We start from the raw sequence: 19,364 nt of genomic DNA on the forward strand, positions 1-19,364 counted from the left end.
TTTTTGACATATTTTAATGTTTCCAGTGGAATAATGCAATCAATTTTACAAAAAGAAGCCTTGTGCATCAAGCTCAAAAAGCGTGAAATGGAATAGTAGTAGACTAGGCAAGAATGCCTGGCATCAAGTGCTGTTATCATTCTCTTCAGGGCATAGCTCACAGTCACTCTTGCCTGGTTTACAGACCTAAAAGTGTTTCTGTGTTAAGCTGGAGAAGTTTCTTAGCAAATTCTGTTAAGGATCAGAGAACCTGTTTGAAGAACAAGGATCTTACAGTGTTTGCAATATCACCCTGGTAAATTTTTTTGTTGCCATCAAAGAAAAAGCCAGTAGTTCCTCTGGAGCTCTCACTGTCACTAAGCACTCGTGATGTTCAGGGAGCTCATGAGCTGATGCTGAGATGGTGCAAACCCTCAGCTCCTCCACAAGGCTCCCAGCCTTGGTGCCAAAGAGGATGTAAATATCTCCAGCTGTGACATTTTATGCTGAAGGAATGCAGCTCAGCAGACATCAGTCTGATTCTGCTGGAGGGGTTAAGAAGATATATGTTTCTGGTAGATATTTAAGGTGATTTTGTTATACCTGTACACGGGCTGGTATTTGGAAACATTAAGTGTTGCTGTCTGTGCTGACCTTGCCCTGTACATGCTAAGATAAATAATACATGCAAAATGTCATCATTATTTGAAAGGCTCTTCTTTAAATACCAAGTGCTGTTGGATTCTTTCTTCCAAGCTATCAAATATCTACAAAAACACAAAGATTTTAATATGTGTATTTCTTGTCTTTGCAAGTAAACAAACACATACTTTTAAATTATGCTTCAGAAGTGTTATGGTTGTGTAACAAATTAATAGTGAGGCGTGTGATAAACAAAGACAGTCATGGTAACTGTGGTGCCCCTTACAGCTAATTTCCCAACAAGATTTGTTTTCAGCTGGAAGGTTGGCATTCAGCTTTCATCACAGTTGTCCTATTGCTACAGGATGTTTTATGAGAGCTGACACGTAGGGAAGCCAGCTTCTACTTTGCCTTTCAGCAATCTTCTTAATCTGTAGGGGAAACAGATGCAGTTTTAGTCCTTTTTATCTATTCAATGCATAGTGACAGTGCATATTATGTAGGTAAAAGGGAGAACAAAGTCCTAATGTATTTATTTAGCTTTTTGCATGTGGTTGTTTTTTCTTTTTGTTTGTTTGTTTGGTTTGGTTTTTTAATAACTCCAAAAGGACTACTGAAAAAGACTACTGGATTCAGGGTTTGTGCATGTATATGTTTCAGAGACAAACATTAATGGGTTTTAAATATGTTTTAATATTTCTCTTTGATTATAATTGAAAATAAGGATAACACTAGCCTAGGATTCTATATACTTCTTTAAACTAGTGTTAAGCTGCTTTTTGCAAATCATGACATTTATTAATTTCTATTTGTATAGCTACAAACAACTAAAATATGCAAAAAGTATTTTTCCTGTTCATGTATTCCTTTTAATTCAAAACAACATACAGGCATGGTTACATAGCTAGAAAACCCAAAACAAAAACAAAAAAACCCACAAAAACAAAACAACATTTACTTGCCACAATAGTAGTATAATTTTGTCTGGTGCAAGATGAATATCACAATTTCCTGTTGCCAGATTGTTAAGACATGGAAATCCCAAATTGCAGATTTTGTATTTGTATTATATAAGGAAACTTCACATTCTCTACAACAGACATGAGATGGGAAAACTTTCCTAATTTTAGAATACTATGGTGTAAATAACTTTTCTCCAAAGGGTCAAGTCCACAAAAAGAGGAAGAAAGCTGCATTCCTATCTCTTTGATGGATGTGAGGAAAATGATGGAGCACTGACTCTACAAATTTATAGAGGAGCAAAACCAGAAGAATGCTTTAGTATAATTTCTGAAAGCTTGAGAAGAGCCAAATGGGATTTTCAACTACTTTTTGTTATGTCAAAGGTCCTAAGCTATCCCAGGTGACCTAGAAAGAGAAATATAGTTTGTCACTGGCTGGTAATAAATAAAGAAAAAATGGGAGAAGAATCTTTGCTTGTGTGTGTGGGTGAAGTGAATCCTGCTGTTCATCTTCTCAGCAGGGCATAGGATAGATACCCTTAGCATCCTTCTCATCAGCCAGTGGATTTTTAGGTGAAGAACAGTTTTTTTCTTTTCTCTCAAAAACATGGATGAGCAAAAAACTAAAACACAAGAATCTTATTTTGGTTTGGTAATGCAAACAAAAAAGAAAAGGAGAGGGGCGAGCCAGAACTGAAGATAAGAGTCAGCATTTTAAATTAAATTATTCTCCCTCTGCTTAACTCCCCCAGTCTTCTGGCACCACAGCTGACAATAAGCATTTTCTAGTTAGATTATCAAAACTCCTGATATCTGCAACGGCACTGTTGGTGCTGGAATGCATCTGTGCAGTGGGGATTAAGGAAAACAACACATTTCAGCCCTGTGGAGCCACAAGCTGCAGCCAGCTCCAGTGTGGATCTGTTCAGGTGCTCCAGGAGATCACCAGCACGGGGGCCCTGCTGTTCTGAAATGGGAGGAACAAAGAGAAAACGCTGAAGGACTCCCTGAGCTATCCCAAAGTCAGGTACTTTGGGTTTCCTCACCAATGAGTGGCAGAGGATAGCTTGGGGCTCTGGGGTGCTAGATGAGGCTGGCAGTGCTTGTTCTGCAATTTAGGCAGCAACATCCCTGTATGGGTTTACCTGAGTTGGAAAAAGCATATTCTGTGCCAGTTGTACCTCTGCTGCTCTGTGTGCTTTGTTTATTATTCAAAATAATTGTGCAGTGTGTTGTACTTCAAATACAGACCTAAAGTCAGAGCTGTGAAATGCATTTGTTCCATGGGAGAAGCAGTAGATCTTGTCTCAAAATGTTTGTTTTCTTTCTATACAAGTGATAAAATGAATTAAAAAAGGGCATATGTGCTAATTTGAAAGCCACACGTGATATTTGAAGAAAGGAAGCCTAGGGGGTTTCTCCACATAGTAACCTTTTATGAAAGTCAATGCAGATTTATCTGGAAAAGACGTGAATAGGAAAGTTAGAGTTGGACCAAAACAGTGTTATTAATAATGCTATTATTGATAATCTTATTAATCCTAGAAAGCTTTTAATAATGCAGTATTTAAGTGAACGTCCAATAACTAGTTTTGAATTTCTATTGTGCATTTCCTATGCTTGGTAATAATTTTCTACATGTGGGATAGCTACCTGCAGTCATTTGCCTTAAAATGAACAGATTAGGTAAGTGGAGGTCATGCAAGAGAGACACAGTCTCAAAAGAGAGTACTGGTGTGTTTTGTCTTCTCCTTTACTCATTCTGGTGAAACAGAGGAAGCCTGTGTTCTGTCACAGAAATACATCTTTCTTTCATAAGTACTATATAGGCATAAGGAAGACATGAGAATTGTCTCAATAACTCATAATTTGTGTCTTAGAAGAATTTAACATCTTACTGCAAACATCAGCATTTGGGAAAAATAGCAAGCCTTTGCTTTCCTTTCCCCCTTCCCCTCCCCCCCACTTTTTTTTTTTTTCCTTTATCTATTTCAAACATTCATCCTTCATCTCATTCATTAAAGCTCTTTGGGAAATGCCCTGTATTTGCTCCCTGGCAGAAACATCATCAGAGTGTGTTCATGTTATATGAAGATTAGAATTTTGCAGCTGACTGAACATGAGAGCAAATTCACTATTCATATTAATTAGTTATAATTTTCCCAAAATAATTTCACAGAAATTGATCCTAAACCTACACAATAATGTGCAGCTCTCCGTGGAGTTATACTGATAAATATTTTAGAAGGAAAATCCTAAAAGGTGTCAAACATCAACATTAACAGCTTTCTTGCATGCATAATAGAAAAAGCAATACATTCCAAGGTAATTCTGTGAGTTAGGTTGAAGATATTTGTTGCACAGATTTTAGGAGAAAAAGAATTATCCACTATTCTCTTAATTGTGCTCCAGCTGAAGTCAGTGAATCTAAGTGAGCTGCCAGTGCAATTAGGGGAGTTGAATTAAGCCTGTCTGCTGCCAGCCCTAGCTGGAAAGGGAAATGTGCATAAGCAGAGTAAGAAGTCAAAGTCCTTTCTTTGATAGTCTTTTCAGAGTCTGTGGTCTGCTGTTTCAATAGTGGGAGAGAGAGATCACTTCTAAAGGGTGGCAGAGTATATCTTAGTAAATGGGCAAGACCCTGTAATTGTACACACCATCAAAGCCAGCAGCTAATGCAGCTGAAGCACCCTGTACCTGCTGATGTGGACAGCGAGAAATGGAGAGTTTCAGGATAAGAGCAAGGCTAGCAGGCTGTGTAAAGACTGTTATTTTTGTGCTGGCTGGTGTATTTGCCATGGGGAAAGCTGACTGTCTGGGCTTAGTGTTAGAATCTGTTTGCCTGTTGCAACGAGGGGGCACATTCAGTCTGACCTTGGACAATAGAGTTTGTGTCATTGTACTTATTTTATCAATGCCCTTCTTTCTTGAGGCTTTTTGTGAGACTTGATTTCTTCTTGCTGTTTTTTCCTTGCTATTTAATGCTCTCATTAATATTGGCTACCAGTCTAAGAGAAGCAATACCCAAATGAGCTGTGCTGGGGAAGGGCTTGGCTGTTTCTGTGCTTTCACTTCCTAGACCTTTTTGTTGCATGTTTCTTCATCTCAGATTATTGAAAATTTTCAGAAACATGTTTAAAATTCTCTTTTTCACTATCATTGATGGATTCCTTCAGCTTGAGAGAGAAATAAATTTTAAAACCCCTAACCCAACAAAACAATGCAGGTGTTTATGGCTGGTTTCTCTTGATTGTAACATTAAAGAACATTCAAAGCAACAGCAATAAATGATGAGGCATTACAATTATCTCACAGTTTTTTGTATTTTTAGTCCTAAAACAGTCTCTGTATCTCTGTAAATCAGCCAATTGCTGAAAGCCCTGGAGAAAGAGAGTGATAGAACTTCAGAGCAATTGCATGCTAGAGCATCAGTGTATTCCTAATTATTTTTCTAAATCACAAAAGACTAGACATTTCAGGTAGTCAAAGAATACATGCCATTTATTTTCTTTCCTTTTTTTTTTGCTTTCCCCCATATTTTTGTCTTGCCTTTCTGCTGCTACTAAGTCAATTACAGGAGCTGAAATGCAGTTTTCCTGAATACTACTCTTCTTTCCAGTGGAGAGTCCCTTATTTCAAACAGAAGGGCTGTGCTCCCACATTACTGTGGCAGAATCCTTGTGCATGGCTTTTTCATTTTTTTTTTAGCCATTAGCTTTGTCATATTCTGACTCATAAATCAACCATGAGGTAGAGGAGAAAGGAACAGGTTGTAAGTTGTCCTTACATGGTGCACTGTGAATCTGGATTCTGATGCTGGGAAAAAAAAATTCCTGGGAATTGTTCTGTTCTTTAGTAGGATTTGGTCATCTCCAGTTATAAAGACATCATTTCTGTGCTTTGGACCTGGTGTGTTCTGGTGGCCTGAATCATGTTCCTCTGCTGATGCTCATTGTTATGGCTGAGGGAATGAGCAGTGCTGTCATCCCAGTTAGCTGGGGAAGAAGCTTAGGTCTGATATTCAGCTTCTGACACCTGATCAGATAAATCAGTTCAGAACAACTGAGATGCTGCCTGCTGGGCCAGGGCTGCAGAGGCTGCTGCTATTTTAAGAAGACACACGGTACATTTAGCATACTGATGGCAGAACTGCAACTGGCAGGAAGTCAAGTGATCTCTTCTAGGAAAAGCAGTTTCAGGTACTGAAACCAGCACATCTACATTCTTTGTAGCCTTTATTGTGCACAAAATGATATTGAAAACTTTCACTGAAGTCTTAAATTTAAGGCAGGTCACGGGATCCATGGTGTGTGTGGGGGGGTGTGTGTGAGCCGAACACTGATCCCTTAATGGTATTAATTAGACCTGAGCAGATATGATATTCAGGCTGTGTTGGCATTTAGTACCACACCTGCTGTAAAAGACTACAAAGTGGTGTTAATTGGTACCACTTTTTCAGACTCAGTTTGCTTCTCTGTAATGTTAGCAGATTTGTTAGGCAGATAAATTCATCCTTTTAGCTAAGACAGTGTTTGCTGATTTGGGAAAATACAAAAAAATAACTTCTATGGGTAGATTTTCTTGGATTTTGCTTTAATTACTTTTTTCCCTGATGGAGAATAAGAATGTTGTGGGTCTTACAGCATGCTACCTAATGTCCCTAACAAACAGACTGAGACTGTTAATGAACATTGATAGAAACAATTGATTATTCTACTGTTAATTAGACTTCCACTTTCTCACATGATCACTGCAGAATCAAATCACGTAATTCAGTTGCCTGAATCTCTCATTTGCAGGAGATTTGCAGGATTTTGTACAACCTAGGTTTAATTAGCTAAATGACAGCACCTGTAGTTGCAGATAGCCTTAGCAGAAGAAGGTAACCATTATATAGAAATAATGAGCGTGCACAGTAAACCTTCCTATAACCAACATTCAGAGTAGCCCCCAAGGTGAAGGGGAGGATATGCTTTGCAACTTGCATCTACTTTTTAATTTCTTGAAAAAACCAAATGTCCAAACAGCAACCAATTATGGTAGAATAGGAGAAAGGCAGATAAAAGCCCCCACCAGTGTTGCAGGGAATAATTATGGCTGTTTTACCTTCATACAAGAGTAGCTACAGAAAATCTATTTATTCTGATCTTCTTTTTGAAGGCCAAGCCATTCTATGTAAAAGAAAAAGTTGCACAACTTTTAGAAATCTTTCTGTCTTGAGATGCTTTGAGGGAGAGGCCATTATAATTTTTTTAATCTACTTTGGAAGCAAAAATTATAAATTTATCTGTAGGTAGGAAAACATTGTTCCATTCATCTCTTGGCACATGCCTTCAGAGCGTGTAGTACTTGACTGTTTGAAGAGCTCTGCTGTTAAAAATATGTTAAAAACAGGCTCCAGGTAGAATCAGAACTATTTTTGAGTGTAGTAGGGGCAGCAGTATCAAAGAGCCTTTGCCTTAAGTCCAAGAGAGTGGTGCAAGAGCAGATGTGGTATCTGGTACAAACCTCACTGCTTCTAGACCCTAATCTGTTCTCTAATGCATACAATTAGGAAGACAGAGGTATAGGAGAATTGGCATATGTGAGGAAGCACAGAAGATGGGAGGGAAAGAAATAGGATAAATTCTTTGTGGGAACCAGACCTTGGATATAGCAGTAGATGTTTTACTCATTCAAAAGAGGAACAAAAGTTATGGCAGTAGAGAGGTCAGCTGTGGGAAGGGAAAGCAAGAAAGCAAGAGATGCTTTCTATCCCTGCTGCTCTCTCCTATATCCCAGAAGCATTATTTGCTCATCTTCCCAAGCCTCCCTCTGCTCCCCATGAGATCTTCTTCTGCAGAGCATTCTTGAGGCAGGAGAAACCAGTTCTGCTGCCAAGTAAAGGACTTCTGAGTGGGCTCAAAGAAACCCTGCTCTCCCCCTTCATCCCAGCTCATGTCCAGAGAGAACTATTTGTTTCCCAGTCTTGCTGCTTCTAGCAAAATTCTGCATGTGCTCATGTCTGAGAGTAAGAAAGGTTGTTCAACATAGCTCTCGTGGCAAAATCAGAGTTTTGTGCCATATATATCATGTATGTAACTTTGAACTCCTGCAAAATGTAATAATCAAATCATAATTCAGCAAATAATTTGCAAATTCAAGGACCATCTTAATTCTCTGCTTGCTGAATCTGTTAAATGGGTGTTGCAGATCTTCTTGAAACTCCATGTGCTGTTTTTCATTCAAGGCAGAGCAGAAGTAAAACTCAGGCCTAAATAAGGTAAATCATCACTGTTTAGGTTTTATGCAGCATTGTAGGTCTGCTTTAATGTTAAGTTATATGCTTACAAACGACTTCTCCAATACCCAAGGACTCAAGTAATTATGCATATGTTTTCAGAGTAGTGTCTTAGGCAAACTGACATTTTATGTGCTTAAAATGGTATGTCAGCTAATAAAAGTAGAAGAAAAATGGTTGTTAACTATTCCAATAGTAAAAAACTTGTAAAAATCATCTTTCATCGTTTACCAGGCAGAAACTGAGGTAAAAATACAAAGCCAAGGTCTTGCTACTAAGAATTTTTATATACACATATGCTTCAACTATGATTATTGTCCTCTTAAAGTGAATTAAAACTCTTTGTCCCTAGAGTGAATTAATAAGTGTCCCTAGAGTCATTTAATATGAGTGCTGTCACATTAGTGTTTCTGTTCAGTAATTTTTGTGGAATTTCTTGACAATATGATGGGTTTTGTTGAAAGTGAAGTGAATCTACCAAAATAATATATACTAAAATAATATTGTAAATGTAACTAGTTCAGACTAATGATGAATTAGTAAAGTTTATGAATTGATGGTCTTTAATTTGGTTATATCACATTTTAATAAATTTATAACTCTTTTAATTAATTTCACTGTAAGTATCAATATAGATAGAAATACATAGAAATCTAGAAAAGTATCAGCAGGAAGATGTTGCAACCAGCACTAATCTCAAAAGTTTAGACAATTTATCTGGGGGATTGTTATGGTCTGAGGCACTGCAGGATGGAGTTGTTCTTGCTTCAGTGCTCTCAAAGATTAATGAAGGAAATCCCACTGCTTTAGAATTCTTGCTGTTTTCCTCTTCCTATGATGGCACTTCCTTGAGAGCATGTAATAGGAGATAGGTTTGAATCACAGATCTGAACTTCAAAAATCTTTATCTGGCTCAAAATTTAGTTCTACTTCTGCTGCACAAAAGAAGAGTGAACGTAATAGTGGCTTTCAGTTTTGTCATAAAGGTGAAAAAGCTGAGTTTATGGAGGAGATTTCTTTTGAATGTGCCTGGAGTAATTTTTATTAACTTAAGAAGATTATTCTTATTTAATTTAAGTTTTTTAAGGTAAAGGAAAAATTACTTTTTACATTACATTACTTCTCTCATTGAAGTATAATTCTCATTTTTGAAGAACCTTGTCCTTGTTTAATTATTTTAAAATTAATCCTTTTTTTTGAATTTATGCAGGCCTTACTGAATCACAGCAAGGAGCTGTACAGGATGTATCCCATGCTTCTTTACTAGGCTGCCATGATGCCCTTGTGGTTGTGTTGGTATTTTGGTCTTGTCTGTACAAACTCACACCTGATGCTGTGCCATTCCAGCATGGCAGCTTATGTTTTTTGTCATCCTTTACTGTTTAGGTAAATGTAGAAGTTTTTAGGATGTCCACAGGGTTTCATTGCTGCTTATTACTATGAGGTAATCCTGCAGCACATTCCAGCTTTTTTGTGGCAATTTTTTTCTGAAGAGAATAAAATTCATCAGATCAAATGAGATGTTGCAAGAGTGTGTGTTCTCAAAATGCCTGCTGGGATTAAGGGCTTAACTTGGATGTACAAGGTCTCTGTACTCAAATGCTGGTACAAATGAATCCTAAACTCCTTATTCTACTGGTTTTTTCAAAGCTGAAGGCGCTTGCTCCCATGGGCATCCATTTAATTTGAGCTACTTTGGAACAGAAACTTAAATACAAATAAACACACAAATTTTAATAAATATATTGTAGAAATATATCTGTTGCAAAGAAAGTGGAGTCCTGCAATTAATGGAACAACAGGATGTTTGATTGCTGTATCTTCTTTTATTGGTACACTCAAGAGTGTGTTAAAATTACAGTAAAGGTGCAAGAACTTTTCACTCCTAAGTACTCATGTTTATGTAAACCAAATGACAGTTAAACCATATTTATTATTTCATTTCTAATCTATGAAGAAAAATGTAATGCCATTTGGAGATCATTGATGTTTTCTCACCTTAGTCAGCAAATAGTTGTTAGTGTATAAAGGGAATACTTGACAATGAGGAAAACATTTCTTGGTACTCTTGATTTTCTCTTCAGTATTTGAGGATAACACAGATCAGGGATTTTGAATAAAACATGTGTGTTTCACATGCATTACTCTGTAGGTTAGCAGTGTGAAAAATTGAATGTTGTTCAGTATTCTATATCACAAGAGTAAAAGCATATCCTGTGCAGTATTTTCTATAAAAGCTGGATGAAATGTCCATAGATGACTTACCACATTGTGAAGCATGTTTGAAACTTCTGTTCCTTGATGATTGCCTCCATAATGGGGTCAAACAACTCCAGCTTTGCTGAGCAGTGATTTTTGGTAAGCAGTGATTCTTCTAAGTAACACATTGTCTAGTGATAAGTAGCTGCTTACAGGAGCTGTAGTTTTTTTGCAGAGGAAACCATATAACCTTAGGAGTGGTGGAGGCTGAAACAGTAGTGATGTCTGAGAGGATATGGCACTATAGAGACTTGACTTTACAGGCTGTGGATTAAAAAAACCCAGCAGCAGCAGAACAGGTTGAAATTTGAGAAGGAACAAAAATCTTATGGGTTTCAAAATTAAAATCTTTATATGAAGTTTTTTGCATGTGGTACACCACAGATCAAACTTTTACCATTTTTATTCTGCAGTTGAACAAATTTGGTCTCTGTTTGGGGACTAGAGTTCTCTCTAAGGTTTCACTTCTCTCATCCTGTGCAAATACTGATCAGATTAAGTCTTTTTGGAAGAACATCCTCTCTCATTCAAAAAGCAAGTATAAAGGAGTAGTTACATCTTTATCATGCCCAAGTGGAGGAATGAAGAATAAAAGTGCATGTCATGGGCAAACTGAAGCTCTTTGACACATTTTAGAAGCCTAAATGTACTATTTTCAAGCAGGGTTTCAAGGACATTTCCAGGAACAGCTATTTGGATAAAGGTAGAGTCATAAGAAGAGTTCAGAGTTGTTGATAATGCTCATATAAGGCCATAGTACTTGTATCTTTTCTTAAACATTTTTTCCATCCAGTGGCAAGCTTTGGATTATACTGGTACTTAAGCAGTTGAACTGGAGAATAGGAGAAAAATAACTGCGCTATTTAATTTGACAAATATTGAAAACCAGAAAATTTGAGATGGATCTTTGCTTCTAATAAAAAAATAACAAAATCAAATAAATTTGCTGCATTAACAGTAAGGAGGAGGAGCAAAAGGAAAAACCTCAAGTCAAAATAATTTGATTGTGATGGTCAACTTCTATTTTCCCATGCTGTTTCCATTGCTGATTCCGTTATTAGTCCTTGCAAATGTTCAGCCCAATGAGCAGTGCGCATCTCAGCCCATTTTTGGAGCTGCAATCTGTACTGATTTTAAAAGTGAGAAGCAAGAAACCCAAACAGTAGACTGGGGAGCAGCTGCTGTTGTAAAGGGAAAGATGGGGGAAGTTGGAAGAGAGCAAATGAATAATGAAGTGGAAAACAATTATACACATGTATTAAAATGTTTTAGTCGTGGCCTTCTCAGGAACTGGGTGTTTTCTGAGCAGAAAGAAAATGATGGATTAGATGACAAATCCTACCTAGGTCTAGGAGTCACCCCCATGTGCAGGGATAACGGAGCTGTTATCCCTGACTGGGGACATTTCTACTCTGTCATGATTGTACAGAGAGGCAATGTTGCTGACCTAGAATGAATTATTTTCCCCTTTTTTCTTTTGGCCAAAGGGCTGAAAAGACAGTTATTTCCACAGCTTTAACTACAATCCACAGAATGTATATTTTTCCGAGAGTGAAGTTATTGCCTTAGCCTCCAATTCCCTTTCAGGCTTAACCTTTCAAAGCAAAATTGCCACTTGTTTGTTCTCTCAAAGCTTTTAACTTGTTCAACAAAGTATGAAATTACTGCAAAGTAGTAATGAATAAGTGATCCTTTTGGCTTTTACTCAATCTACTGGCATAAAGAAATTTTGGTTCCTGTGTAATTGGTGTACATAATTAAAAATATGAGGGTTTACTGCTTTGTTCAGTTTCTCTGCTTTCCTTGATGTGGCTGTACTGTGGACTGGATGCTTTGCTTGATGGGGCTTGGATGCTGCTGGGATTGTTGGAATAACTTGTTTTCTGAAGTAGACAGTAAATCTAATTCTCTAATGTCTGTGTTGTGAGATCAGCCAATCCTTGGTGCAAGTTAGCCCAAACTCAGTTTTCCTTGCAGTCAGTAAAGCTGTCAGCAGAACAAAGGGGCATTTTGTGTTTGTTTCCTGGGCTGAGCACTGAGGAGGAGGCAGGAATAGAGACCAGTGTGGTGACTTTGCTTTGCACAGGCATTTGTGGCTAAAAAAGTCCTTGTTGGGCCAGAGAGGCAGCTGTGGCAGGTATAGCATTTCAGCACACTACAGCTGTTTCCTTTAAGAACTCTATTCTTCCTGTTTTAATTATTCTAGAACACTGTCAGAAATAATTAGTATTAAAAGGTCAGTAGCAGTTTCCACTTAATTAGTTCTGAAAACATTTTTTGTTTAGAGAGAGTCCCACAGGGATATTTTTCCACACACAAATAGGAATAAGAAGTGGCTCCAGTGTGGAGTGAAGCTCCCTTGCAGAGAACTGGAAGCAAGGCAGGGCTGGCTGAGCCCGCTGCTACCCTGGGCCCACAGCTGAGCTGGGGCTGAGCACCAGGCTCTGCCTCTGGGCACTGCTGCAGCCTCACCATGCTCAACCAGAGCTCCCCAGTCACTGCACAGTGCTGGGGCCTTCAGCAGTCCCTGTGGCTCCTGGAGCTCCCAGAGCAGTTACAGCACAGCTCTGTGCCTCAGGTAGCACAACTCATCGTGTGTGTAAGGGCAGGGCTCAGGTACTGTTGGTATTTAACTAAGTCAAACATCAGCAGATTTAAACCACATTGGGGGAAGAGTAGGAATTGATTCTGTCCACAACACAGCTGACTTTGTATGTGACAATGAGCTAACGCTGAATTCATATTTTCAACAACACATATCCACATAAATTCCTTAAGAAAAATATTTTAAAAGAAATTTGAGGATTTCACTGCATCACCTGCAGCCTTCTTCCTATTGTGTTTTTGTGGTGTATCTGCTCAATCAAAGAGCATTCAATTAGAGAACATTCTTATTAATGTTTTTTTACTTTTCTTCTGCCATGTGTTTGAGATATTGTGATATATCTAGCTACAGAGCAATAATTAATTTAAATGAGTCTAAATCTTCTCTGTTCTTTACTTATACTTTGATGCAGAGAAGTATTACAATAACCTTTCTGTTATTGTGAACACCCTGATCATACCCTCAAAATCAGAGTTGGCACTTAAAAAAAAGTCCTTAATTGCATTGTAGATTACAATAAACTTTCTGCTGAATACTGAGAAGTAAACTCTGTGTTCTCAGTTATTTCAAGTTGGCCTAGCTAGGAGGGAGTGACTTTAAAATGGAGCAAAGAAATTCAGCAAAATTTATGCAAAATTATTAAGAAAATAATTATCATTGTATATACACAGGTAAATGCTGATGCAATTTTTTTTTCTGTAAAACTTCTATAAATATTCTTTGGCTGTTTTTTTGGTTTCCTACTATAGTATTTTGATGAGCTTTACTGAGTAATGTATTGAGGCTGTAGTTAATTAAAGCATTCCCGCTGATCTAGTGTGTTTGCATTTATCCAGGCTTCCAATTTGGCTACCTCAGACAATCTCATGGGCATTAATAAATTAACATCCATAACCCTGAAACTAGTAAGAGGGATTAGTACTCCTGTTTATAATTGTAGGCTGAAATTAGAGTAAAGAGAGAAATGTGTGTTGCAGGTCAAAATCAAGAATTGTGGTTTTGGAAGGTATTTTCAGACTTTGATATTAATGTATATATACACACACAGAGAAATATATATACACACATATATACATACCATGGAGTGCTGAATTGTAGTTGCTTAATAATGACCAAGGATTAAGATGGTTACAGTGTCAGGGTTAGAGTTCAGAATCCTGTCTCTCAGGTGAGCACTTGAACGAGCAGAGTGCTGTTTTTCATTGGTTTGGGGTGTTATTCTGACTAGTAGCTCGGGAGGTAAGTGTTTGAAATGGAGAAATCTTTTTCATCCCTTTGAGTAAAATCCACTAGGGAGGATGGTTGGAGGGGCTTGTAGAAAGTTCTTTTAATGCTGGATTTTTTTCAATGCATAAGAGGAAAAAAAGGCAACTGAAACTTTGAATGGGTATTGAAATGGTTTGGATCCCTAAGTGGAATTGATATGTTTTACCTTAATTTCTGTGGCACTGTATCTGTCAATGCTATTAATACCCCTCTGTATAGACTGGCATTTTTGTATAATTTTGGTGCAAATTTGTCTTGCATGTAATTTGGATGAGGCATATTGAAACCAGAAATTTATGGATAAGTAAATGGGCTGTTTTTTCTGATAACAGATGCTAACTTCTGCCAAGTTATTAGCACTGACATGCCTTCCACTGTGGAAATGCTCAGCTCTGTTTAAACATGGGGCTACTGAAGTGCAACTCCCTTATCTGAGTAGTGCAGATTTAGCCAGAAGAACAGGGATATGCTTCTTGGTCAAGCAGGCCTTTTCCTTTTCTCTTTTCCTTTAGAAAGATCTTTCTTTTTGAAATTTAGGAGGTTTATTTTGTTAACATTGCTAACCAGAGAAGGTTTGCTCCATCAGTTATGTGCAGACATGGGATGGGTTGCTGTACTTTCATGGAACAGCTCTTTGCAATCCATGATTCTGCACTCATTGCAAAATCTAGGACTCAGATCTAGAGAGACAGTAGGCGTGCTGATATCTTAAATACCGTGGTTCAGCTGAATCCAAGTCCTGAATTCTGTGATTCAGTTGCTCCTGTCTGCTGTGGTCTCTTTACTGCCTTCCTGTATCTCCCTTGGGAACTGCCACCCCTCCCAGTGTGACCCATGAATGGCCAGACAGCTATTTTCAGCAAGTTGGTGCCTGTATTCCTGCACAGATCCTACTTGAATTTCCTGCCTGTCTTTAGTGTGCTGTATTCTCCAAGCCAAACCATGGAGTTGGTTTACTGTTGAGGACATGCAATACCATAGCAGTTTTTCACCCAGAGAGTGGGCACTGGAACAGACTCCCCAGGGTGCTCACAGCACCAAGGCTGACAGAGTTTAGGAAGTGTTTAGACAATGCTCTCAGGCCCATGGTGTGACTTTTAGGTTTCCCTGCTTAGGGCCAGGAGTTGGGCTTGATGGCCCTGGTGTGTCCCTTCCAACTCAGCATATTCTATGATTGCATGATCTGATTTGCAACCTGTGTGCTGGTGCTCATCTCCTGTGTGCCATGGTGGTGAGGAGCTTGGCTCAGAGCTCTTACCAAAAGCAAAGGGAGCACAGAGAGCTAAATGCCATTTCTGTGGCCAGCCCTAAATAGCTTAGCTTGATATGGAGAAGGATTTCAGAGCTGAGGGTCAGGGAACCAGTTCTAAATGCAGTGGAGCTCATCTTTTGCACTCACTGTGGCAGTAACAGCTCCTTCTGTGTGCTCTGCTGCATCTGAACATTGCTAGGAAAGGGAGCAGTTTTGCATGCCTTACCCCTCACCTGCTCCTTCTCCTGTCTGCTACACCACAGGTGCACCCATACGTGCAGAGCTCCTATGTTCCTGGAAAATGCCAGTCACACAGAACCTCTGAATATTCCATCTATTTTACCAGCAGAACCATGCTCTGCCTGCAATCTGGAAAATGTCAGAAGAGTTCAGGAGTATCATAAAATATTATTTCCTCAGTAATAAATGGATACTTTGGATCATCCAGGCAGACAAAGCTCAGCAACAGAGGCTTTTAAAACTTCCCTTACAGTCATATAAAAGAAAAATGCAGAACCATTTACATTTAAAAAAAAGAAAAGAATAATGGACACTTAAATACATATCTGCTAAATACTGCACTACTCCTATAATTTAAATGGTTAAAAGGTATCTGAGCTGCTTAGATGGTTTAGCAGCCTTTAGTTATCTCTCCATTTTTGCATGTCAGGCCCTCAGTCAGCCACCTCATTGCCCATTCCATTTCTAGTTTCTTAGAAACAGATATAATAGCCTTTCTGTGCCTAAAGAGAAGCTGTAAGAAAAAATGCATAAAAATCTTGTGCTGTTATTCTTCACAACTTCACAAGCATTTTACTCTCTCAGTATTTTTTGGAGCCTAACAATTATTAGTTGTACTGTGGTGCTCTTTGTTGGTTTTATTGAAAGCTAAAAGTTCCTAATAATATGCCATGAACAGAAACTATTACAACTTTTTTTGACACAAACAGCACACCATCCCACCCCATTGCCAGATCTAGCATCAAGCTGTTGCTGTTCATATTTATTGTTGTGCTGACAAAGGACGTACTGTACTTTGAAGGCATTCTTGTTTTCAGTTTTTCATGGTAGGATGCACTTCTGTATAAAAATCATGGTATTTATACTGTTATCCTCCATTGCTTATGTGTGATGGATGATAAAGCTCTGCAAATCCAGTGCTGTTTGTTTTGGTTTTGATATGAAACTGCAATTTGCTTGCAAAAATTGCTCCTATTTCTGTGTTTTTAATTACATCTGTGATGTCAAAAGAGAATCCTGTCAAATGTCTCTCAACCTGCTTTGCAGACCAAAAGCTAGTGGAAAACTGTTTATGTACTTGAAAAATAAGATGTAAAATATACTTGAAAGGTGATAAATTCTTGGGTTGCCTAAACAGACATTCCTGAACTTTTGCCATTTGATCCTTCCACATAACAAACTGTTGTAATTCTTTCTTCAAAAATATTTTTCAAAGATTTCCAAGAGTGGCTCTGTTCAAAGAAGTAACATGTAAAGTTCATTTTAGGTATTGGATATTAAGAAAAACCAAACAAGGAAGGAAACAAACAAATTTTCCATCACCCAAATCCCCAAATTAACTTTTCTTAATATTCAAACAAGATAGCTGACTGGTATTTTTCTGTCTATTTCACCTGGCACTCTCTCATAACCATGAAGAGGAAATACTTTTTTTTATCAGTGGAACAGTCAGCCCTCCAGAAGATATAATCAATTGAGAGGGAAACAATTACCTACAAAGTTAATAACATTATAAATTATGCAATAATTCTGCAAGACAGAGTGATACATAGATCTTGCTAAAGAAATTATTTACTTAGGTATGCAAAATCTGGTTGTTTCAGAAGCTCACCTCCAACTCTGAGAATTACAATATTCTTCATATCAAACTTATCTGGAAAGTAGTGCTTGGGACCAAAGATTTTCTTCCCAAAAAAAATGAAAATAATTATCTCTACTCTGTGTAAAGCATTAAGTAAATGTAAAATCATAGGGAGTTAGGAAAATTTTAAGTTCCTATTTGTCTGGATTTATTGGCTTAGATCAAATGTACAGCAGAACTGTTGAGAACAGAATCAAATACACTTGTACACAGTATTAAGGAATGTGCATTTTGTTTATTACTGCAGCTATCTGTTTATTACTGCAAGTTACAGTCTGATTTTGCCAGGTGCTGAAGAATGCTCTGTGTTGCCTCTGTTGGAAGCTGTTCACTTCTGTAGTTCAACCCAAAAAGATATGTCAAGGCTTCTAATTAAATGAATTAATGTATAATGCCAGGTGAGTAATGCAGAAGACTTTCAGAAAAAGTTCCATTTGTGAAATGGAGTGTTTGTTTGTTCTGTTTTTTTAATTAGTTTTTCAGTGTATGAGTGGGTTTCAGTCCTCTAGTCTTGACAAGAGAAGCTTCATGGGACCTGACTACCAAAATGCTCTGTCTTGTGAGGCTAAATAGGCGCTCTCAAGCCATGATGTAAATTAATAGAAGGGGCACAAAGGTCAAGTCTACACACTTGAAAATTATCTGTAATCTGTCTACATCAAGTGGCCAAAGAAACTGCTGGAATTTTCCCGTTGAAGAAAGCTCTGAGGAAGCATCTGTGGGTTTTATGTTTGTTGCTGTGTAACTGATGAAAGTGTTCCATTTTACTTTCTACTCGTGCAGTCATTGCCAGCTGTAATGAGTAATAAAAAAATGACAAATGCCACTGACTTACATACAAATATTTGTGGTTTTAAGATAAAGTACAACCCAGAGTAATTATAAAATCAAGGCTGCTTTATAGAAATATATATATTTATTTATACACACACACAAAAATCACAAATATCCCAAAACCAAAACTGAGATTTCCCTAGTAGTCTGAACTACTTACAAGCTGATCAAATATCCTGGGAACAGTCTTGAAAACAGTCAAGGATGCTGTTTGCTGCTTATGTAAATCACGTTGCCTATCTAGGGGGAAAAATAACCCAACATGCCTCTTGAGATTTTGTTTTATTGCTAAAATTGTCCTGAGTGGTGTTCTGACAAATGAAAATTGCTATGCAGGGAAGACTTCACACGCATCAGCATTAGCCTCTTGGTAAAACTTTTAAGCACTACTAACTCTTACTTACATATAATTCTTTTCCATCTTTCTTGAAACTTCTCTGCACTAATATTGAAATGTGTTCTGTCCTGTTGAACTGGGCCTAATCTATTTGCCCCCTTGAAATTTGTACCAGTTGCCCAGATGTGAAGAAACTGGTGAACTGCACAGCATGAAGCCAATGATATCAATGAGACAAAATTCCATTTTTCATCAGAAGGATTAATGAATAAATTTATTGCCTGGCCCCTCCCTCTTGTGCAGAGATGCAGTAAAAGAAATGTCCCAATAGTTGTAAGTCGTAAGGCAGAAAATCACAACCTGCTGAAATGTGCAGGTATAGGTGTGTGTAGGGAATACAAGGGCAGCCAGTCCCTTTGTGTGTCTCTACTGGGCTCCACTCATCTCCAAGTTGGAGGAGGTCAGTGTTGTGAAAAAACCCTGTGTTTAGTATTTTTTAATCCCTGCTATGCTTCTGGGAATATTTTATTGCACTAGCTTGAAATACCTCCTCTGACAGTAGTATATACGTTGTACAAGGGATTTGTTTTTGTTTACTGCAAGGATAGTTAGTGAAATGTTTCTGGGGTCTTTTAAATACTGTGTAATGATGAGGATCATATAAACCACTGCTGCTGATATTCTCTTGATAGAGTCAATACAGAGAGGTTCCTTTGTGTCTGCTGACAGCCTTATAAACTCTGGTAAGCTGTTCTCTCTAAAGCTGAAATGGAGCTGCCAGAAACATAGATATACACAGGAGGCAGTTGCAGGTTTGCACAATGTGCTGAGACTCATTAGGAGACTTGTTTGTAGCTCTTTGTTTTTAATGTGAGTCTGTTTTTACTCTGTTGAATAAAATATATATCTTCATTATATCTACACTGAATTTATTGTTTAAATATGATAATTAGATGTCATATCTTTTGCAGAATTTCTGATTCAAAACAGTTTAGTGAATAAAAAGAAGATGGTAAAGATGTTTTCTCAGTTGCCAAGTTATGTTGATACCAACGCCAGAAAACCCTCA

Source organism: Agelaius tricolor, unplaced genomic scaffold (assembly GCF_023055355.1).
Source record: "Agelaius tricolor isolate 1412-34295 unplaced genomic scaffold, bAgeTri1.0.p SCAF_12, whole genome shotgun sequence".
NCBI classification, from domain to species: Eukaryota; Metazoa; Chordata; class Aves; order Passeriformes; family Icteridae; genus Agelaius; species Agelaius tricolor.